At 40.0% G+C, this 25,525-nt stretch overlaps 1 long non-coding RNA gene across 1 annotated transcript; it reads left to right on the top strand.

The window, feature by feature from the left end:
• Positions 1-18,453: 18,453 nt before the first annotated feature.
• On the top strand, positions 18,454-20,225 carry LOC117822573. Its single transcript, XR_004633215.1, has 4 exons — positions 18,454-18,507; positions 19,192-19,266; positions 19,431-19,510; positions 20,004-20,225. It is a non-coding gene; the product is annotated as an uncharacterized LOC117822573 (long non-coding RNA).
• The last annotated feature ends 5,300 nt before the right edge of the window (positions 20,226-25,525 follow it).

Genomic DNA, 25,525 nt, shown 5'->3' with positions numbered 1-25,525 from the left:
ATGGTTCACGACAGAGCTATCCAACCTGCTCCATGAACGGAACCTAGCATGGAGTAAAGCTAGAAAATCAGACCTCGCCTCACATTGGTTGGTTTTCAGGCGTTGGTGCAATGCATGCACAGAGGTAATTAGAAAAGCTGAAACTGATTACTTTCTTTCTAATACAACAAATAATCTGAACTAAAATCTGGAGTACAATTAAATCATTATCTGGAAAAATGAATCATGTTGAGCTTCCTCCATGCATTGTGAAGGATGAAAAGAAAATGACTGAGAAGACTGAAATGCTTGACTGTTTCCACAGACATTTTGTTTCCTCTGTTTTTATTTGAATCCCTACACTCTTCCTGTAGCAGTACTCCCTCTGTGGATGCTGTTAATCAGGCATTACCAAATCAACCTTTTACCTTTGATGAAATTTTAACTTCTCAGGCACATAAAGCCCTCAGGCACTTGGACACAACAAAATCTGCTGGTCCAGACAAATTGGAGCCCTACTTTTTAAAATTAGCAGCTAATTTCATTGCCCCGCCCTTGACGCACATTTTCAACCTCTCCATAGCAACAAATGTCATTCCCTTAGTCTGGAACTCTGCCTTTGTTTCCCCCCTTCTAAAAGGGGTGACGCCACTATTTTAAATAATTATAGGCCCATTTCCAAATGATCTGTCCTGGCCAAAGCCCTTGAAACTTTTATCAGTGATCAATTGAAGGAATTTTTAGACAATAACAACATTTTAGCAGCATCTCAATCAGGTTTCAGGAGAAAACACAGCACAGTTACAGCATCTCTTGTTATGGATTGTAACCAGGACTGGACCCAAAAGCAGAACTCAGGCAAAGATGGATTGTGAAAATACAAGTCTTTTATTTGGAGTTCACCCTGTGGTAATGGCACCGTGAGTTCAGAGTGGAGCAGTCCCTCTCTCCGGCGTACTCACACAGAGGGTAACTGGAGCTCAGGCAAAGGCAGGCAGGTTCAGCAGCAGAAAGGGAAGTGATCAGCACGAGAGCGGGAAGCATGCATGGCAGTCTCTGAAGCAAGATGGAAACACACAAGGACGTCAGCTAAACACACACAAAGACAAGCAAAACATAAACGCTTGAGTAGCCACGGACTCAGAATACCACTGAAAACTGAAGTACGATCTGGCGATGAGCAGGAGGAAATCCAGAGGCTTTATAGTAGAGGGTTGATTAGTGAATGGCTTCACCTGGTGCTGCCTGTTGATTGGAAACCCTGCCCACATTCACCCACAAGAAACAAACAAGGGGAAGAGACACAGGAGGGGGAGTAACAGACAGGGAAATGACAAAACACACACACAAAGAGGGAGAGGGGAGGGCTGCCATGATGAGGATCATGACATCTCTTAAAGTTTTCAATGATTTTAGTGACATTTTAGATAATAAGCAGTATTATGCAGCCCTTTTTATTGACCTGTCTAAGGCCTTTGATACAGTTGACCACAAGTTACTGAAACAATGACTGAGCCTTACAGGATTGTCTGATCATTCAGTCGGCTGGTTTGATAACTACCTCCATGACAGGTCACACACAATGTGTGCAGGCTGGTGGAATTACCTCTGGCACGCTTTTGCTTTCTCAAGGCGTGCCTCAAGGATCAGTCTTAGGACCCCTTTTATTCATTATTTATATCAACACGATACATCATAATGTTCTTAATGCAAATTTCCACTTTGATGCCGATGGCACTGTAATGTATTGCTCTGCACCCACCCCAGATCAGGCCCTGACACAGTTACAAACTGCTTTTAATACAATTCAACAACATTTTTATGATTTAAAACTTGTTTTAAATGCTGATAAGACAAAAACTATGCTGTTCTTCAACAAAAAATCAAAGCCTGCAAACCTGCCATCAATATGCACCTGTGAGGGGATCCAGATTGAACTTGTCTCCCACGATAGATACCTTGGTATTTTAATTGATGACACTTTAACCTTTAACCCTCACATCCAGCAGCTTGCTAAAAAGTTGAAATTAAAGCTGGGTTTTTATTTTAGAATTAGATCATGTCTTTCTTTTGAAGCAAAGAAAAAACTGGTTGCTGCTACTTTTCTGTCTGCGCTGGACTACGGTGATGTTTTATAAATGCACGCCTCTGCTCAAAGCTTGCACATACTTGATACTGTATATCATGGAGCTTTGTGGTTTATTACCAAATTTAAAACGATGACTCATCACTGTGTGCTGTACTCCAGAGAGGATGGTCCTACCTGTCGTCACGCAGGAAAAAACATTGCCGTCTTCTTATTTATAAATGCATCCTAGGACTACTTCCTTCTTACCTCCTCGCTTATATTGTACAAAAGAACTCAGGAAGTCATAATCTTTGATCTCAGGATCTCTTATTACTATCTGTTCCCAGGGTCAGGACTGAACTTGGGAAAAAGGCCTTCAGGTTTGCTGCTCCCTCCACCTGGAATGCTTTACAGAAGGATCTAAAACTATCTGACATGATATCTTTGAATGCTTTGAAGCGGTCCTTAAACGACTTGGAGGCTGAAGCATCTGTCTGTAGATGTTTTGTTTAAATGTCACTCAGGCTGTTTGTCTGGAGGTACCTGTTGTGTAGCTGTTGTATGCGTCTGCTATTTGTATTTATGTCTATTGTCTATTTGTAACTCTGTAACTGTGCTGCTGCCTATCTTGGCCAGGACTCTCTTGGAAAAGAGATTTTTAATCTCAATGAGCATTTCCTGGTTAAATAAAGGTTATAATAATAATTTTAAAAAATGGATAGCGCTGGAGCATTGGGCCCATACCCGGTCGTCACCGGCAACGGGAGCTGCAAGGGCTAAGCTGCAACGAGTAGGAGGGCCGCCACGGTGAGCACGGAAGCCTAGTTGAAAATATTTGGCAACATTCATAAAAACATAATTTACTGCATGTCAACTGTGGTGTACAGGTGTCCAGGGTTCTAGTTTATCTAATTAAACCACTTCTAATTAGTGATTTTTCATCCATAGAGTAGCCTAACCCTTTCAATCCACACAATATGTCAACATTCACATGTAGGTGTTGACTTTATTGTCTCACATCCGTTGCCCATCACTACATGAGATACATAACTGTGAATCTTCAGACCTGATGTGACTTAAACAATACATTTTACACATTCAAAACTTACTTTGTTTCAATCTCCCAAATACCAGAAAAGTCACATCAACTCATCAGCTTTTTTCTAAGGTCAATTGTGTCATCTCCTAATACGGTACATAGTCACTTAGTCACTTTTTCCAGGTTTCAAAGTATTCCATATAATTGACTGAACTTTATCTCTAATCTGAATAAGGTTTAAAGTGTTTCTCCCAAAGTAATGAAGCATTTTTTATTCAAGTTAAAATACTTCTCTTTCTCAAATAACTTCTTGTGACTTTGACTCCCTGACTAATCAGGGCCCTTCAGTGTAAGTGTCCCATTAGTTAAAGTAAATAAATGTAATGTTAAAGACAGTCTGAAACATCTCACACAGTGTCTGCTTTTATTTGTGAGAATTGGACTTAAACCATAATGGCACTCAAAACACCCTGCATCCTGCTCCACTCTTTGCCTGTGTGTAGTCTACACTTTCACCACTAGGTGGTGGTGCTGACCACACACTACTCTGCTCCCTAGCAGGGCTAAGAGGCCTGTGGGGGAAGGTGAGACTGTTACAGAGAGTCTCCTGAAGCAGACTCCACTTCTAACTGTGTGAAAAGAGACCACAGGCACAAAAACTGAACCTCAGCTATACAGAGAAAATCTAAAAGAAATCAGACTTTGACTGAAAGACAGCCTGGAACATCCCTCACACAGTGTCAGTGTCTTTTTGTGAGAGTTGGAGACATTACACCACAGTGGGGGAAATTTGACCTGTCTAACTGATTCTGTCTCCAATCCCTAGATAGGGACAGAGAGTGTGACAGTAGGTTTAGGTTACAACTGTCATTCAAAACTTAAATCAAATGATACCTTTGTTTTATACAAGAACAAACACATAGAGACAGTCACAGTGAAAACACACCAACTTTTTTATACAGAGATTGATCATTGATCATTGTTCATTGTTGAGGCTGATTTATACTTCTGCGTCGAATCGACGGCGTAGCCTACGGCGTAGGTCTGCGTAGCTCCCGTATCTACGCAGAGGCCTACGCACGTAGCTGACGTGCACCTCCTCCAAAATGTAACTTCGCGAAGAGCCGACACGGACCGCAAGCTCTGTGATTGGTCTGCTCGACGGCTTTGTCTTTCCCGCATTCACAGCACTTCCGGGATCCCGGACATCGGCCACACATCGGCCGTGTATTTCATCTCCTCCTCTCTATTCTTCATGTAATCATGTCTGTATGATAAACAGCAACATGTATCAGCTGTAGATTAACAGAACACGCTCTGAATCGATGTGGAAAAGGAAACAGAGATCGTAGCGGGACTGGAAGCAGGCGACCGGCTATAAGAGAGACCACACTGCCCTCAGGCGTTTCGGAGGAGAATTGCTGCGCGACACGGACACATCGACGCACAAGTATGTGGGGCTCATGTCCGCGTCAGCCCCTGCTGCGTAGGGGAGATGCAGAAGTATAAATCAGCCTTTACAGCCACCGTACAGTATGGGGTGTGAGTGGATACTCTTCATGTACACTGCAGCGGCCCTGAGCACGCCGCCCGCAGGAGGCTCCCTGCTCACCAGCTCTTCAATGGGGTTGACATTTGCATCTGTATTACTGCTCTGCTGGGGGGATGGTGAAACATTTGCATGTGTATAACACACGCACACACGCACACACGCACACACACACTCACACACACACACACACACACACACACACACACACACACACACACACACACACAGTGACAATAATTCAATTTAACTTGGGGTTAGAGATGAGTCCTTAATTAAATACCTACTTGTTTATTACTGAAACTGAAATATAGGAAATATTAAATGGAACCAGAAATTAGAATATTAATTATAAATGTGTAATATAGTTTGACAATTCTGACAATTGAGAGATGTTACAAGGCCATCCTCTGATGTCCAAGTGTATAAATCATCATATATGTAAAGGATATACAGCAGCCCAACATGTAACTGAGTCAAACATGAATCTAAAAAGACTTTGACTCTGAGGTGAAGTGCAACAACAAGTAGAGAAAGATTCATTCTACTATAGTTAGATAAATTTTCTGAAACATATGCCATTAGTGTCATAGCTTTCTTTCCCTCTATTTGTTTAAGTAAATCAGAGAAGCAAGCTAAGGTTTCTCTACTCAAATATGAGATCACTATGTAAAATCAGAGTCACCTTCATTCTTGTCACAAACAGACAGGACACGGAAAGAACTTCCTTACTTTCCCTTGGGTCCCTGGACACGGTAAAAGGCAAGTGGCAACCTTGTTGCAAAATTAAATGACCTGCCGATAAGTGGTTGTCAACCATTGACTGTTAAATACATGGACATAGTCTCCGTGATGTCGTCCATTCACCTCTGAGGTGGAGTTTTAAAGCCTACAGTCAGCGGCCTCTATATTTGGAATGCTGACTCACTTTCAGTCGACCCAGCAAGAGGTAAAGGAGTTGAGACGGGCCTTTAGCCTCCTCCCCTTATTCAGGAAAAACTCTTCAAAATGATTCTAAAATAAGAAGGTATTCAAATATGAACTCCTCGTACAGTGTGTGCTGATTGGGAAATGAGCTATTCAGACCAAATACGTTGTTTGAAGCAGGCTGTAAATGTGTTTCATTTTGCTGTCAATAAAGGTTATTTTAATGGGTAGGTATGTGGTTTCCATTGCTTCTGCAGCCAGCCTCAAGACACAATGAACTGCTGTTTTAACACCTCTGCATTGGCTTCATATTTTAAGACTGGAGGTGGTAGCTTAGTCCATAGCCCAAACATAGACTCTCTCTCTCTCTGTCTCACACACACACACACAGACACACACATGAGTAGATACTAATACCTGCAAAGCTTTGAAAAGAAGGGCTGAATGATGATAGAAATGTCAACATAAATATTCCTGTAGAATTCCACTTCACCCTGTGACCCTTCAATGACACTCACCAACATCTGGTTTAATTACGGGATCAGCTTTGACTGAGTATCAGGTGAGATGAATTACCCTTGATAACTAAAATATGAAGCCAGTCCAGAATTACCTCAAACTGCAGTTCTTCTAGACGCCACTTGAGGCTGACTGTGAAAAGAAGAAGAAGAAGAAGAAGAAGAAGAAGAAGAAGAAGAAGAAGAAGAAGAAGAAGAAGAAGAAGAAGAAGAAGAAGAAGAAGAAGAAGAAGAAGAAGAAGAAGAAGAAGAAGAAGAAGAAGAAAGGTACTTTATTAATCCCCAGGGGGGAAATTCAATTTTTTTACTCGTGCTATTTTTGGACATGCTACACATACAGTCTTTTTGGTATATACATACAAATGGCCCAGGCAAGTGAACCAGCACCTCTCCATCCACCAGTCCACTTGCCAAACTTCGTCCATACTGGGGCTCGAACCGGCGACCGGCGAAAAGAGGCAGTATTACAGTTTTTCTCAGTGGCTTTGGGACATTTCTCAGATCAGAGTTGAAATTCTCAAAACTACTTGTTCAATCCTCACATCACTTGTGCAAATCAAAAAAGCAGTTTCTCATTTCTTTGAACAAGTTGTAAATGCTTTGGTACATCCATGCAAATGATTCTGTACAATTCTCTGCTGTTTCCTACATTATCAAGTGCTCATGTCATGTTGATCAAAATGTATTAGAATGGGTCTCTGTTGAATAGTCTCACCCTCCACAACATTTAGGCATTAGTTCATAAGTCTTCACATGCAGAGTGGATGAACATGTTGTCAGAATATGTCAGTCATATTTCTGTACATTTCCATCACAGCTTTGTTTCTAAATCTGTCCTGAATTGGTAAATTGCTCCCAGGTGAATCTTGACTTTCTCTAACCAAGGGACATGTGTGAAGCATTAGATCAACCGATGATCAACCAGTTTTCTGAAATAGCTCAAAGGTGCATCTCATGAACCATCAACTGGCAAGTGAATATATAGCCGGAGCACAACACAATGTTACAATGTCTGACAATGGAAGGACAAGGAACTGGACTGGGTCAACAGCCAGAGAGAAGAAGAGGAGGAGGAGGAGTGAGGCTGCTTGATGGAGGAGTAGGGAGGTAAAACAGAGGAAGAGGCAGAGGACATATGTTCCTGATGATATAAGAGCCACACTTGTAGACCACGTTCTCAATCATGGTCTTACCATGGCCGAGGCTGGTCGAAGGGTGCAGCTAAATGTTGGGAGAACACCTGTGTCCTCCATCATTCAGACTGTTCATCAACAGAACAGGCCACATACACAGATGACCCTTGTGGATGCCATGGATGCAGCATGTGATGACATCACAGCAGATACCTGCAGAGGCTGGATAAGACACTCTTAAAGATCATTTCCACACTGCATCGCAAGAGAAGATATTTGCTGTGATGTGGATGAGAATTTGTGGCCCAACAGACAGGAACGTCAGGAGGTGTAGGAAGACTGCACTGCACTGTAATTCCTACAGCCCTGCATGTACAGTTTCCCCCATGTTCACATTTCTACTTTTGTTTTTTCTTTGTGCTATGCACATTATGTCTTTTTCTTTCTCTTTTGCAATGACATGGTCTGTCAACAAGTTAAAGTACAAACAGTGAAAGCGTAAATGTGAATGTTTTGGCCCAAGCTCTTTCACCATCCTCTATTTACAAAGCAAATACTTATTTGTGTGAGAGAGCCAACGCCTGCATCTATGATTTACTTAATCAAATAAAGACAAAGACAGAACACGCATCAGGACTTACTGTGTCTGGACCCTTTTCAACTACAGAACAAATAGACATTTGTGTTTACTTCTCTTTGAATTTAATGCCTCTCATACCGGAACATCACAGTGTTTTCGGGGAAACCTTTTACATCTGGTTACAACTGTTAGACTGCTGATTGTATCTTCAAAACATACACTTGTGGCCATTGGTCGATGATGTTTGAGACATTTGGACAACAGGAGTGACTTCATGACATCCACCTGCTGTCAATCATTTGTGAACTCTATTTCTGTTTATCATTGAATACTTGAATTTCTACATCGATAATACACATATGAAGGTATCTCCATCTTCAGTGACTTTAATTTAAAATGTTGATCATATGCTGCTTTTGATCACCTTTGTATTACACAACTTACATTGTAAGCCTCTCATACTTCCACAGACTACAGCCCATTTTAGCAGTAACATCCTTCAGTGATCAAAAAACTATGACGATAATAGAGTTGCCACCTGTCCCGTGAAATACTGAATTATCCCGTATTTCACACTTATACATTGAGTCCCGTTTTGAATCAATACGGGACGCGGTTTGTCCTGTATTTTTAATTTGCCTTGAACGCAGCACCATGGTGGCACATGGTGGCCTGTCGGACGGTGACAGCATGCTGCAGGAGAGCAACATTCCTGCAATATCAGGACCAACAAATACCAAAGGACAGTCTCACAGTTCTTCAGACCTGAAGCATCCCCTGAGGCAGATACAGTAAGCTTATTAATAAATAATAATATATGATTGATTTGGAAAAATTAATCCTACTAGTGAATCAACAGTATGAGATGTTAAAAAGGAATAAATTAGGTTTATGCTACCATAGTGTTTCACTTAATATATTTTCATAGATTAGGTTATTTCTCATCAATACATCAAGAGTAGACATTTCATTAATACAATGAGAAAAATAATTCAATACAATATTGATAGTACCATTCATGATTTCATGAGAAAACTATAAAAAGACAGACTGGACAGAATCATTTAAAAAAATACTATAAAATCCTGACTGTTTATGTATTTACAAATCTGTTATCCTACTCCCCCCTATAGGCCACAGCAGCTGAGTTGACCCAGGTGTACCACACAGTCAAGCACAGCCTCAGCTCCAACAGTTCAGACTGTGGACACAAACTTAATCAGAAGATATTCAGTGATTCCAAAGTTCTGTGAAAGAAAAGAATGTGAAAGAAACCGTCTCTAGGGAGTTAACTAGCGTGTAAGCATTGACTCAAGTTGTGATGTGTATTTAATTATTGTATCTGCTTTTACAGAGTTTATGTTTGCAGATATTTTCTGAAAAACAGTGTGTAATAAAGTACTTCAAACTTTAACCCTAGACACAAACACTATTACAAACACAGTAATGCTCTTCATTTCACTTTGAGTGTACTTCCTGCTCTTGAGGAGTGCAGACGCTTTTTTGCTTGCTCTTGCTTATGCTTACATTCTTCTCATTTCAACTCTTCTTTCTTCACTGAGAGACTACAAGCAGTGACTCCAGGATACTTAGAAACCACTGGGACTATAATTTATTGTTGACAAAGGAAACGACTGCCTTATCTCCACATTTTATCGAAACTGCAAACATGGCCTACTGATCAGCAAAAGCATGTTAGCAGCTAAGCTAACTGGAACCAAAATGCCTCCTTTCACTGTGGACAATTTTCAGGGGGGGGCTGTGGCGGTTCTGGGGAGGGGCTAACAGGGGCCAGTGCCAGTGCCTGTCAAACTGAACCTGGACCCCCCCTGTGGCCCCCCCTCCACACCAAACAAATATTATACAATAAAAAAAGCTTTGGTATCGCTTTTGTGTAAATGTGCAGGAATGTGCAGAAAGGTTCCAAATTTTCCATTACACTGCTATCTCTCCCCAAACACAGGTCAGCAAATGTTACTTTATTGTTCAGTCTTTAGCATCTCATAAGATGCACATGTTACATTTATGTCTGTTTCAAACAGACAGAGAGCAGAGGAGACAGACCGCAATGTCACCTGGTCCATGTATGACCTTTATTAGTCCTAACCTGCAGACTGCTGACAGGGAGCTTTACAACCCCCCACAATGATTAGTACAAAATAAGTATGAAAATGAAAATAGACAGACAGAGAGCACCGACTCTGCAGATACACACACCACTAGATGATGAATGCTCATTTTGAGACTTTCAATGACTTCTTCTCTACAAGCACTCATTTTGGGTCTGCAAGGGTTAAATCTCTGATGAAGTGATATCAAAGCAGAAGTTATTATTGTAAGATTTTTTCTGAAATTCTGTTATTGTGACAGCTCTATCCATGTAATAATTAACAGATTGAATATGCACTGTTAGCTGAGAAAATACTACTACCTCAGTCTCTTTTGTCCATGTGAACATGTTACACACACATTGGCTGAAATACACACAAACAGGATCATATGGACATGCATTAATGGAGAGATGTCAGAGTGAGAGGGCTTGCACATGAATGAGCAACCAGAGCAGTTAGGGTGCCTTGCTAAAGAGCACCTCGGCAGTGCCCAGAAACTGAACTGGCAGCTCTCCATTTACCAGCCCAATTTCCAAGCATGGTCTGTGACGGGACTTGAACTGGCTACCCTCCAGTTCCAAAGCCAAGTCCTTGCGGACTGAGCTACTGCCGCACTTTATTCAAATGATTTAATGTCTGTAACTTGACACTGTGATGACAGCAAAAGAGAACTTCAATGAGAGAGACAAACAGTCTGAAGCATCAAAACATGAACTTCAGAAATAACATTTAAAAAGTTATGTAATTCAGCGTGTCAGCCAATATCATTCTTAAATCAGAAAGAATCATCGCTCAACATTGTAACTAGATGCCTCCAGGAGTCATCTTTGACACAAGCATGATACAGTATTTTGAAGCTAGAACTATAGCTGAAGTGTTCTTTAATAATAAAATATGCCTCCTCTCTAAACAGTCCCTGTATGAAAATGTGCCTCCTGACCCTGATACTGTCCCACAGTGCATCCTGTGAGCAGGGCAGACCAACAGGTGTTGATCCAGTTGATGCTCAAGAGGGAAGCCGCTCACCCACAAGCCTATGATTCCTTCCAGGACACTAAGGCTTATCCACACATCCTGGGTCTGGGCATGATGGATCAGCATCAAACTATCCAAGTCCATCACCCACATTAACATGAGAGGTATCAGGATACACCTAACACAGGTTTTTTTGCAGTGGACAAAGAAGACTTGTGTTGACTTGAATTTTACTGATTATTTTAATTTATTAACTTATTCTATCATTCAATCATGCCTTGTTTTTATTTATACTGTCATATTGTCTTATTTTAAATATTAACTTCTGTTTGCTGCTATTGTGAAGAGTTGATAAACTGCTTTCCATTGTTTCACAACAATGACAATAAAGATCTATTCTATTCAATAATAAACATGTTGTAAGAAAAGAAAATGAAGGTATTAAAAAATTCTCCCCACTACATTATATAATAGTATATCATATACAATTCTTGATGTCTAAGAAATTACTGCAAATAAGACTTTAAATACAAATAAGAGTGGTACTGGGAGTTCTATAGCACAATAACCATAGTTGTCTGCTGTTGTTTAGAAGGTACTTCTCACCATGCCTTCAATCCTAGCTTATTGTGGTAGCATGATAACATTTGCTAATAAGCAGAAACAATACACACACCACTGAGGCTGATAAAAAGTGTAGCTTAGCTTTTTGCCTGAACAACAGAGTGTTGTAAAAATTCAAGTTGAACTCTGTGGTGGTTCTATGAAGAAGGAAGTGGACTAAAAGGAAACAATTAAAACAACAAAATATAGAGGAAAATACTCTATTTTAATTTTTAACATTTGTTTGTTTTGACATGCAGATATTTACAGAGCAAGATAGGGGAAATATTACAGAGACTCAAATGATATGGATATCAGTGGTGGAGTGGAACAAGAGTAAGACACAACTACTTGATAAAGAGAACCAAACAGAAGACATTCAACTGAAACGATAATAAGGCACAACAATCATGGTTAAAGATATTTCAAAAGTAAGTATTGAGATATAGAGTTCTAAAGTTTTACACCCTTTAGATGAATGATTCTACACATTTGAACAGATGATGGTCGTTGGTGAAAAAGAGATAAGATAAAGAGAGGTTACAGGGGTTACTTTTCCACTTACAAGTATGAATGTAAAATGATCCCCCTATGATTACATGTTCAGTGGTTTCAACCTCTGAAGAACAAAAATACAAAGGTCCAATTCAAATGTAAATGTGTTGTGTAAAAAATAACATACTACAGGGTAAATTACACATACAATTTTAAATTGTGTTTCTTTAACTTCAGAAGCTACAAAGCAGGACAGGTGACAAAGAAACTGTTCCCTAAAAGTTGAGTCCATTTCTGTTGAGACATTTCTCCAGAAACCAAAACTTTGAAGTAAGAAGGGCAATGGAAGAAAAGTCAGAGGATTGTTGACTCAAACTTAAATCAATTCAACTTTATTTATACAGCCCATTTCATACATACAAGCATGCAGGCCGATGTGCTTAGCAGTAGAACAGAGAGACAGAAAACAACAGAGATGGTAAAATAATAAAAAATATATATAATCCTAAAAAAATTCTTACAAATAAAATCAATTCCGTAAAATTAATTAAATAAGTAAGGGTAGAAAGCAAAATTAAAAATCAGTAAAAGTTAAACAGATCTGATAAATACAAGAAATTAAGAGATACATAAATACATAAGTAAGATACATAAATGTAGTTAAAACAAAGATTATAATAATGCAAAAATCCCCCAAAAAATCAGTAGGTTACCTTATCTGAAAACAGTGACTGTTTAAAATTATATTCCAACCCATATGGTAGATGATGACATCCACCCGTGATATATACCTCCCGGCAGCCTGCTCTCCCCTTCTCTTACCTTTCCCATCAGACCAGCATCAGTCAATGCACTCAAATCTTCAGAGCATGTATAACTTTCAACTGATCAACACAGTGTGTGTTCAGGCTTTGGTTTGGATTGTGCTGGATATATATTTTGTTAGATTGTAAATATTTGTAAATTAAAACACAGCAGTTGTAGAGAACCCCCTTACAGCAGGGGATGAGTGAGTAGCTCTTTTTGTTTGTTTGTTTGTTTGTTTTTTTGTTTGTTTGTTTAGAAAAGCCAAAAATGAATAAGAAAGCAACAACTGTATGAACAACATTTTTAAACTTTAAGATAACTCATGTTTGTGAATACAGATGTCCCAACGTGTCATCTGTGACACAAGAAAACAAATACAGTAAAGCTTAAATATCGCTCTAAACCCATGATACAGTTAGTCCTTAAATAAGCAAAAGAAGTTCCTCCTCTCTGAACAGTCCCTCTCTGAAAACGTGCCTCCTGTCTTTGACATCGTCCCACAGTGCATCTTGGGAGCAGGGCAGACGGGCAGACGATTTTTCTGTTGTTCGTCCAGAGGGAAGCCGTCCACCCACAGCCACTGTCCTGCCAGGAAACGAAGGCCTATCCACACCTCCGGGGTCCGGGCTTTTTGGATCAAGTTTTTGGCGAACAGGTTGTTTCTTTCAGAGTGCATGTGTGGAAGGTCGTAGAGATGGTTGAAGTGCGTGTTGCTTGAGGTGGGGTCAGTCTGAAGAGTCCTGCAGTGTTCCAGAGCCTCCTCCCATGTCTTCTCCTCTTCAACCAAGATCAGATTGTCTTCAGAGCACACACTTTCATGTTGATTTTCACAAGATATGTCCAACCAAAGTCTGTAATATGTAGCACCACACTTCTCGTTTAGGTTATTAGGTTCACCAGTGCCCCACCTTTCAAAGTGGACATTTTCCCCATTAGACCATTTCCAGGTTTCAGGATGTTTCTCATCTCTGTGGAGACCAATCCAACATCTTTCCGCATATGGATTTAAAAGTCTGTCAATCTCTCCCTGATTTTCAATGATGGCAAGGTCAGTATGGTTTGCCCTGCAGTATTTTTGGGCCTCATCCCAGGTCATTCGAATCGGCACGTGGACATACCGTCTGTGATGTTCAAAAGCCTGGACCAACAGAGGGAGGATGAAGATGAGGATGATGATGATGATGGAGAGACTGTTCTTCAACATGATTGCCTTCAACTGACTGTATGTCTGCTCTGACAGTCAGCAACAAGCTCCTCACACTGTGTTCTCTGTTTAGCATCTCTGGTTAAATACCTAATAAAAAAAGTCTATGTGGGTTGTACCATTTCACTGGGGCACTCATTAAATAACCAATGAAAAGAGTCTGACATTCTCTTTGACAATCCCTCTCTCACTCTCTCACTCTCTCAACCACTCCAACATCAAACTGACCAATTACATCACCCACATTAACATGAGAGGCAACAGGACACATCACACACACACACACACACACACGCACACATACATACACACAACCACACACATACACACACACGTACACACACATGCACACACACACATTTATTACTGAAACTGAAATATAGGAAATATTAAATGTAACCAGAAGTTAGAATATTAATTATAAATGTGTAATATAGTTTGACAAATCTGACAATTGAGAGATGTTACAAGGCCATCCCCTGATGTCCAAGTGTATAAATCATCATCAATCAAGTTGAGTATGAATTGGAATATATGTAAAGGATATACAGCAGCCCAACATGTAACTGAGTCAAACATGAACCTAAAAAGACTTTGACTCTGAGGTGAAGTGCAACAACAAGTAGAGAAAGATTCATTCTACTATAGTTAGATAAATGTTCTGAAACATATTCCATTAGTGTCATAGCTTTCTTTCCCTCTATTTGTTTAAGTAAATCAGAGAAGCAAGCTAAGGTTTCTCTACTCAAATATGAGATCACTATGTAAAATCAGAGTCACCTTCATTCTTTTCACAAACAGACAGGACAGGGAAAGAACTTCCTTACCCCCTGAAATAGTAAAACCTTTAAAAGTCTGGTCTGTCCTGTAACCAGGGGATACGGGCATTGGCTTCACACGCGCAGGTTGTAGAAAGAAATCAAAAAATCCAGTGAACACTGATTCAAAGTTTCTTGGGAGGTTTATTGCAAAAAAGGAAGAAACAACAAATAAACAAAATGAAATCAGTCTTTTTGTATTAGAGTTAATCTGGGGGGAATGTTGGGAGTCTTTTCTCCTGCGGTCAAAGACCGTATGTGCCGTGACTTGTCTCCTCTCCCCTCTGTGCCATGTGCATCAACTTAACTAGGCCTGCTAGCGCCCTCACCACCTGTGGAGGGCGCAGACAAAATTCAAAGGCAAAAGATGCAGAAAATGTCCAAACTATTGTAGCGAGGACAGTACATGTGAGTTTTTCAAAATACCAGGAAAAACTTTTATGAAAATGAGGGATTAAAACTCCTTTCTTTAAGGTAACCAGAGACCAGGTCATCCCAAAACAGACCTATCTTAACCCCTGTTTACACTCCGAACCATAAATGATGACACAGGAAGAGCTGTCTTCCTGTCCAGATCCCCTTCTCAGCTGGAGCGGTTTTGGTGACTGCTTTGTAAGTGATGATTAGAGTTTTGTATCTGTTGTGAGCTGCAACTGGAAGCCAGTGTAGTGAAATGAGCAGGGGAGTGACATGAGCTGTCTTAGGCTGGTTGAAGACCAGACGTGCTGCTGCGTTCTGGATCAGTTCTAGAGGTTTAACCGTGCATGCTGGGAGGCCTGCCAGAAGAGAGTTGCAGTAGTCAATGCGTGACATTATAAGAGCTTGAACCAGGAGCTGTGTTGCGTGTTCTGTCAGGTAGGGTCTGATCCTCTTTATGTTATAGAGGGCAAAACGTCAGGACCGAGCAATCGAGGCAACATGAACCTTGAAGGTTAGCTGGTCATCGATCATGACACCCAGATTTTGGGCAGACTTAGTGGGCATGAGGTTTTGAGATCCAAACTGGATATTGATCTGTGGGTCCATAGTGGGACTGGCTGGAATGATAATAAGCTCAGTCTTGGACAGGTTGAGCTGTAGGTGACGTTCCCTCATCCATTCAGAAATGTCAGCAAGGCAGGATGAGATCCGGGCTGAGACAGTTGTGTCGTCAGGTGGGAAAGACAGGAACAGCTGTGTATCATCTGCATAGCAGTGATAGGAAAAGCCATGGGAGCGGATCACTGCCCCAAGTGATGTGGTGTATATTGATAACAGGAGGGGACCAAGCACTGACCCTTGAGGTACCCCTGTTGATAAGCCATGCATATTGGACACTTCTCCTGTCCATGATACTCTAAAAGATCTCCCTGTAAGGTAGGACTTGAACCACTGGAGGGCAGACCCTGAGATACCAAGTGAGGAGAGTGTAGAGAGGAGGATTTGGTGGTTTACTGTGTCAAAAGCAGCAGACAGATCCAGCAGCAAGAGAACTGAGGACTGACCCGCTGCTTTAGCCATACGCAACGATTCTGTTACTGATAAAAGTGCAGTTTCAGGAGAGTGGCCCCGCCTAAAGCCAGACTGATACTGATCAAGTAGATCACGATTCTGTAAGGTTGAGGTGAGTCTTACTCACCTGAGAGGCAGCCAGAGTCCCTACGGCTATGGACTGAACTCCACAGTCCATACAACCATGGAGGTGGGTTCTGAGTCTGACTGTTGGCCAAACTTCTGTCTTTTTGATAAATACTATTGGCAGTGTGCTAATATATTATATTAATTATATATTAATTATATATTATATTATTACCCAATTGTAATTTTTTCCAACAGGAAGCCTGCTCTGAAGAGGAGGTCAACGCTCTGGGAACCATGGAGGCTGAGGGCAGGCCAGGGATGCTGCATCTACTGACAGCAGATGGACAGCACCTCATTTCTGAGGCATTGTGGAGGGAGCTGGAGGCGGATTTCAAGGAGCTGCCATTTTATTTAAGGATCATTTTGAGGGGAGGGGTAAATTATAGAGGCGGAGGTAGTGGAGAGGAAGGGGGAGGAAGCAGAAGGAGAGGACAAAAGTAAGGGAGAGGGGAAGGACAGGGGCGAGGAATAATATAAGGGCCCAGTAGAGGGAGAATTAATTGTTATTTAAATGTTTTATGTATTTGTTTTGTTTATAGTTATTTGAGTGGCATTCATCAGTTTTGGTTATTTCTTGTTATTTGTTGAATAAATTCTTTGTTATTAACTTAAAGTGCTTTTGTTATAACAAACTAACTTAATTTAGATTGTTTTTAAATAAATTATTTCATTGCAAAATAGACAGTATTTAACAAAGGTTCAAAAAAGAACATAGAACATGACACAATTAAATGAATTAATTATTTATATTGTCACATTGTGTTATTTTAAATGTTAAAATATGTGCTGCTATACAAAGAGTTGCTAAATTGCTTTTCATTGTTTCACAACAATGTCAATAAAGATCTATTCTATTGTAATCAGAAGACAGGGCACCAGGGGTTTGATGAAAGCAGAATATTGACAGGATGTAAGGTAATCTATAAAAGAAAAATAAACATAGATATATTAAAATGAGAACATAACAGCTAGTATAGGTTGAAGTGTATTATTATTATTTTTTTACATGAGCTGGATAAGGCTTTAAGCTTAAGCTCTGTTTATTTTTTAACACATGGTCTGAACAGTGTTGTAGTATAATAATGACATGATAAAGGTTTGTAGTGACTTTCAGGAGTCTACACTGTATAACAGTGAAGTTATTGAATATTATTTGCAATAAAAATTCCCCCCAAAATCTGAAAAACTATATCCTCAAACCAAGTGTTGTAGAATAATCAGAGGGACATGATGAAGGTTTGCAGTGACTTTCAGGAGTCTACACTGTATAACAGTGGAGTTATTGAATATTATTTGCAATAAAAATGCCCTAAAATTCAGAAAAAGTGTATTTTCAAACCAAGGGTCAGGGTTAGTTTGTTAGTTTTCAATGACTTTAACCACTTCAATCACTTTAACTACTTTAACCACTTTAACAACTTCCACTAATTCAACCACTTCAAATACTTCACATGTTTAAGACTTCTGATTATTCTGCTCTTTACAACGTCTGTAGTTATTTTTCTTTATTTCACATTTCCACATGTTCAGCTGTGTTTCACAGCTTTCAGCCTTTAGCTTCAGCATTTCAACGCATTTGCTTTCAGGAAATGAAACCTTTCTAGTTTACCATTATTATCTCTGTTAGGTGAAAGTCCTGTCCCACAGACAGGAAGGAAACGAGGCAGAGAGGTGGAGGACAGTAAGTATTAAAACTATCAAACCAGTCTATATAAACACTAGTCAACCAACTGTCAGGTCTTAAGTAGATTTTTAATGTTTAAAGCACTTGAACAGACCGAAACCTCTAACATACTGTATATTATGCCTGAGCTTTCAGTAACAGTTCCTAATGTTTGGCTGCTCCTGTTGTAGATCAGAGGCCAGGAACACCCCTGCCTGAGAAGGTCCCAGACAAGAAAAGAGGGGAAAAAGAAGGCAGTGAAAGAAAGAGTGAGTTCTTAAAAACTGTGGGGGAAACATATACCGTACAATACCACTTAAAGCTTATAAAACCACTAATATTTGTCCACTGATATCCTTCATAGGTGAAAGTCCTGTCCCACAAAAAAGAAGGAAACAAGGCAGAGAGGTGGAGGACAGTAAGTATTAAAAATAAGGATGCAGTCCATATTAAACCAGTCTATATGAACACTTGTTAATTCTGTGCTATCAATTTGCAGATACAGTTGCATGCTTTCAGTATGTCTTCCTTTCCTACACTGCACTAGCCTGGAAACCAGTCCATATTTCTGAGCTCTATGTTTCATTTTCTCAGAAAAGTGGGTGTGGCCACTCTTCCATTCAAACCTATTTCCAGCAGCCCTAACACTGACGAGCCAATCACAGAAGAGAGTCACGGCTCCAGACATGTTTCTCTGCTCTGATTGGTTGTAGGTGCTGTCAGTCTAGAGCAACATATCAAACTCAGATCAAACTGTAAAACTAGGCAGTGCTGATCATGTATGAATCAAGATTCTGTTACTGCATTACCTATTTTTTGCCTCAAATGTATTCAGAAACACATTTTAGTGTTTAGCTGTAATATGAGGTTGCTTGTTACCAGGCAGCCATGTTTCTCCTGCTTTACAACGAACCCAGCACCACCCGGCTCACCGACAGTATGTAGTTCACGTTTCTCTGCTCTGATTTGTGGTTAGCATTTTGGTTTGCGCCTATTGATAACACGCCCTGGAAACTGATGCACATTTGCTATCTGTCTGGCTATGCCAGGCTAACACTTCACAGCATGAGGTGTCACTTTGTGTTTGCTCTTTCTTTCACAGATGAATGGTCTGAACTTCACTCCCCCCCAAAAAGAGCTGACACCGGCAGTGAGGAGGGGACCTCAGATAAAGATGGTATGTTTAATGGCTTTTATTATTATACAGATTTCTTTTGGCCAAAAAGATGCTGCAGGTTGTGTTTGACTGGACAGCAGCAAGGCGCCAGCCAGCCTTATAAGTGCGAAGGTCTGTCACTGACTAGTTGAGTGAGTGATGAAGTTGCTCTGTTCCTGTTGTAGATCAGAGCTCAGACACGAGCCTCCCTGAGGAGATCTCAGACAAGAAGAAAAGGGGGAAAAGAAGGCACTGAAAGAAAAGAGTAAGTTCTTTAACATTTCTCAAGGAAAACCCATATACACTACCATTCAAAAGTGTAGAATCAGCTGTTACATTGCTGTTCTTCTTCATTCCCTCAATAATGACTATTTTAACAGATAAAAACAGTATCATTCAGAGGCCTCATTGCAGAAAAAAATCCTAACTGCTTGTCCTATCTTAACTTAAAAGTGATATTGATAACATTTAGCACCCCTCCCCTCCCCTCCCATTGCACTTAAAGTCTGTGTAAAGCAATAATAAATATGTGTTCTGAATCTGCCTCCAGTAGGCGATATAGAAGTATCCGCTAACGTAATGTTAAAGAGCAAAGGTGATCATCGTCTTGTCATGCCTGTATCTATGTTAACGCAATTAAAAAAACAGATGAATAGTAATTCTTGGGTAAGGCTGTGTTTGGAGGCAATCCCACATACATCCATCACTGTGCTGATTTGACGGCTAAGAGGCTCTCTCTCTCTCTCTCTCCCGTTCAGATGACCTCGAAAAGGCCCAGACAGAGGACACCAAGACAAGATACCGCTTCTTTGGGTACTTGGCGGCCTACCTACTCTGCATCTACGGGCACAGGACCGAGGTTCATAGTCGAATCAGAGTCCTCCAAATCAAATAGTTAAATCCCTGACTGTTCCAGGTCACCCCTACAAGTAACGGCTTGAAATTGTGTGTAAATATATATATATATTTGTGTGTGTATATGCGTGTGTGTATATATATATATATATACTTATTTATATACTATTTTTGTGTAAAAAGAATTAATAACAAAGTCATACCATCTAGCAATGTTGCTCCAGCTTTCCATGTCTTGTATTTTCGGTGTCTGACTTATATTGTGTTAATATTTACTTTGTAAACAACTCCTCTTCCGTCTCAGAAACTTTCTTTACCATTACTTCTTTGCAATGTTTGGGTCCAACTTCATTTTGAATGGTACAATAACACTAATTAATCATGCTGACTGAACAAAACTAAAGGAAGTTCAATCCATCCATTATCTTGACCACTTATCCTGTTCGGGGTCACAGGGAGCTGACTTCGGGCAGAAGGCAGACAACTATTCACGCACACACACACCTACGGGCAAGTTAGAGAGACCAATTAACCTGGTGAGCATGTTTTTGGACTGTGCGAGGAAGTCGGAGTACCCAGAGAGAACCCACGCATGAACAAAGAGAACATGCAAACTCCACACAGAAAGGCACCTGACTGGAACCCGGAACCTTCTAACTGTGACAGCGCTACCCACTGCACCACTGTGCAGCCCGTATGTTCAATCATCAGAAATGATTTAGACTGTGAGACAAAGAAAGTTCTCATATGAAAATAAACTCTAAAATAATGATTATTGAGAAAATAAGACATTTTTGACATATCAAGAATGTTTACATCTAGCAGTTTAAACGTGCCCACTCAGTTTCCCCTAGTTGGTGTCAAGTTTGGAAAAAGACCACAAAACAGACTGGGTTTGTTGGAATAGAACTCTATTCCCCAGAGGAGGCAAAATATGACAAACAGAAAATAATGATCTTGACTTGGTAGCCTTTAAAATACGTGCTTACTAGGGGTGAGCCAGACTAAGGATTTGCTTAGTCGAATCTGATTCATCAGATTTTGCCCATAGTCGACGAATAGTGGAATGTTTGTTGTTTTTCCTTATTGACCCAAAGTCTGCATGATGGTGACCTCATGACAATATTACACATAACCCTTTACAATTAAGAGACTCATAGCTTAAAGTAAAAGGGACAACAGAATATTATAAGTATAAAACTTAGATTTTTTAAATCTATATTGCAAAAACAACGAGGTGATGAAGGAGAGAAAACTCAAATAAGACCACCATCCGTTAAACATGGAACAACGCTCCACTATAGAATAAGGAATCAGGAGATATTTAAACAGTGTTCACACAGAGGAGAGCAGCACTGCAGAGGGTAGTTTGTCCAACTTAAGACTAAACATTTGTATAATGTTCAAAATCAAACCTGAACCAGCTAAAGGGTTTTTAAATCTCTTAACAGAACCTTTTAAAACAGTCTTTCATCACGTCTTTGTCCGCTTGAGTCTTTTCAAATTGTACGTGAGGAAAACCATCGTGTGTACGGGCAGAAGTGCGCTCCTGTCTTTGTTGACTGTAAATCCTGTCTTTGAGAATATCCTCTCTGATGGTGTGGAGGTGGATGGGATGCTGTGGATTGTTTTTGAGGCTTCGGACAGCTTTGGGTATTCCTCCTCGTTCTTTTGGCCCCGTACAGTTTTTGTGTGGTCTGGTAATCCTTGATCTCACAGCCCTCTTCATGAAGCTGCTCCTCATCTTCATCACTAGTTTTTAGGATCAACTGAAGTTTTATTTCCTGACATTTTGAGCTGCTATGAACGTAGAAAGATTTAAAGACCATCTGAGGTACGTCTGCTCCACAGCTCCCGCTAAATGTGAGAGTCCACCTTTAATTACCAGGGGAGATTTAATTACCACTTTAAGGAGATTTAACACTTCAAGAGCTGTTCTCAGAATTACATTAAATAAGTCTATATTTATATCAAAATAGGATATATGAGACACTATTTTACAGGAAACAGGAAAATAATGTAAAATTAGACATTGAGCACCCCCATGGTTTGAATGGAATGATCCACGTTTCATATGCAAATATTCCACTATGAGATTGGCAGTCGACTAAGGCTTGTTAGAACGAATCGTCGAATATTCGACTATTTGGGGTCACCCCTAGTGCTTACTGATGAAGACATTTCTCCACCGAGTGTATGCTCACCAAAAGCTACTGTAATAAAATATGATTATATTATAAGTTTGTATTATATCAACCTTGTTTTAAACGTAGTTTAATCATGATCTCTGGGAAATGAACTGCATTACCCACAATCCTAGACTGTCACAGAAACATCTTCTGTGTTTTTTTTCTCTCCATGGCCTTCAAAATAAAATAATGTTATATGGGAATCTGATATGTAGCGCTTTATGAATCATAATGGTATCACACTATTATTGGTTAATTATGTGTATGCTACTTACATACATTATTTAAGCTGAATTCAAAGATAAGCCACTGTTGGAATTATGCTGTTGACAGTCAAAGACCGCTTTATTTGCCCAACTGGAATCAGGAAACTTATTTTTGAAGGAAGCTCGTCAAGAAAAACATTAAAGCTTATTAAATATCTTCAGAAAAAAAAAAACATCCTGAGAAAAGCTACATGCTGCATATGTCACCGGCAGAGGTGGGTAGAGTAAACCGAAACAGTACTCAAGTAAAAGTACTGTTACTTTCTAATGATGTTACTCAAGTAGAAGTAAGAGTACTCATAGAAATAAGTACTTGAGTAAGAGTAAATAAGTACCTAAAAAAAAAACTACTCAAGTAATGAGTAACTTGTGAGTAGTATCATATATAAAATTGTACTGTATTGGAAATGCTAATAACAATGTGAAGTGCACACTGCCTTTAATAAAGTGACATAAATAGGAAAATGCCAAAATGAATGCTGTTAGGCATGGTTTACTTTCAAACATTAAAGAAAGAGAAGCTGCACTGTGCACAAACTAATGTACCCGCTTTCATTTTTTAAAACAAGCTAGAACTTCAAACTGTCTAAGATGTCATCAGAACTCCAGAACATCAATACTCCAACATTACAATAAAAAATATATCTATGCCTTCCAAACTTTCTTTTTTAACCTTTAACTTATTTTCAGTACATCTTACTTAAAAACATAACTTGAAAATACTAAAACAACTTGGAAGTGTTTAAAAAGGCCATGAACTCAGTCCTGAAGAATCTCTCTGAGGTGACTGTTGAGCTTCAGAAGCAGCTGTTTTTATCAGCATGCTACCTTACTGCTCTTATCAGTTACTTTAGATTACTTTCCAACATTTCTAACATGCTTTTAAGATTTAATGTTAACCAGTATGATCCTAAGCTTACCTAACTGATAACTCACCATGACATGCTTTTAAGATTTAATGTTAACCAGTATGATCCTAAGCTTACCTAACTGATAACTCACCATGACATGTTTTTAAGATTTAATATTAACTAGTATGATCCTTAGCTTACCTAACTGATAACTCACCATGACATGCTTTTAAGATTTAATATTAACTAGTATGATCATTAGCTTACCTAACTGATAACTAACTATAACATGTTTTTAAGATTTAATATTAACCAGTATGATCCTTAGCTTACCTAACTGATAACTCACCATGACATGCTTTTAAGATTTAATATTAACTAGTATGATCATTAGCTTACCTAACTGATAACTCACCATGACATGCTTTTAAGATTTAATATTAACTAGTATGATCATTAGCTTACCTAACTGATAACTAACTATAACATGTTTTTAAGATTTAATATTAACCAGTTTGACCCTTAGCTTACCTAACTGATAACTCACCATGACATGTTTTTAAGATTTCATTGTTCTATAAGCTCAAGATTTCCACCGTATAGATAAAGTAAGCAGCGCATAATGTGACTGTTTCTCCTCGTCATTTAGAAGTTATGAGAGAGTCTGGATTTTGGGTACAGGGTAAACATGTTGGTTCCTCCAAAGGGGACGCAGGTATTACGCAGCCTCTCTCCCCCAGCTGTAGGTGGAGGCGGGGGCGGAGCTACTTCTCCGTTCATTCAGTGTTGAGGCTATTTATAGCTCTGGATCAGAAGGAGCTGTGTGAGAGATCGGCTGAATATAAAACAATATAAAATGTAGAAAAAAAGGAACGGTAAAAGTAGAGGCTGGACAGCCCAATGTAACGAAGTAAAAGTACATATTTTTTTACACAAATGTACTTGAGTAGGAGTAAAAAGTACTCTGCAAAACAAATACTCTCAGAAGTACAATTTTTTGAAAAAACTACTCAAGTACATGTAACGGAGTAAATGTAACTCGTTACTACCCACCTCTGGTCACCGGAGGATGAAGCCTGCCAAAAAGAGTGGACAGGATTATTACAGCTGGTAAGCATTTCAATGTGTTAGGCTTCTTAATTCACTCATTGGGGGGTTAATCATACAGTTTCTGCAGCACAGGAGCACCACAGGGGACAGTGCTCTCCCCCTTCCTCTTCACTCTGTACACCTCGGACTTCAGCTACAACTCTGGGAGTTGTCACCTCCAGAAGTTCTCCGATGACACAGCCATCGTCGGGTGTGTGTCAGAGGGGGACGAGCTGGAGTACAGGGAGGTCATCATGGACTTTGTCAACTGGTGTGAGCTAAACCACCTTCAGCTCAACACCAGCAAGACCAAGGAGATGGTGATCGACTTCCGCTGGAAAACACACCGGACTGCAGCGGTGAACATCCAGGGGTTGGACATCGAGAGGGGGGAGACCTTCAAATACCTGGGTGTTCACCTCAACAATAAACTGGACTGGTCACACAGCACCGACGTCCTGTACAAGAAGGGCCAAAGTGGTCTGCACCTGCTGAGAAGACTGAGGTCCTTCGGAGTGTGCAGGACTCTGTTACGGACATTTTATGACACTGTGGTAGCGTCTGCTTTCTTCTATGCAGTGGTCTGCTGGGGAGCAGGGAGCACAGACAGGGACAGGAAAAGACTTAACAGACTGGTCAGGAGGGCCAGTTCTGTCCTGGGCTGTCCTCTGGACTCCATAGAGGAGGTTAGATATATTAAACTCCCACCCTGCAGAACGGAGCGCTACCGCAGGTCCTTCATCCCATCTGCAATCAGACTGTTTAACACCAGCACTGCTGTGTCCCTTAATCATCTGTTCTCATCTTTCATTCCACTACATGGAAGTTACTATGTGACTTGGCACATTCACAAATAACTACTGTATCCATCTGAATCCCACTGCTCTTCATACTGTGTATGTCTGTTTTTAAATCACCTGGTGCAATTTTTATCATGCAATAACTTACCTTATCTATTTATCAGATAGAATGGAGGGACATGGAGGGACGCTCTAAGGCCAAATAACAGGAAACATGTCTGATCTGGAGA

The sequence above is a fragment of the Notolabrus celidotus genome, chromosome 1 (genome assembly GCF_009762535.1).
Source record: "Notolabrus celidotus isolate fNotCel1 chromosome 1, fNotCel1.pri, whole genome shotgun sequence".
In the NCBI taxonomy this organism is placed as follows: Eukaryota; Metazoa; Chordata; class Actinopteri; order Labriformes; family Labridae; genus Notolabrus; species Notolabrus celidotus.
This window is presented reverse-complemented; position numbering and strand designations above follow the sequence as displayed.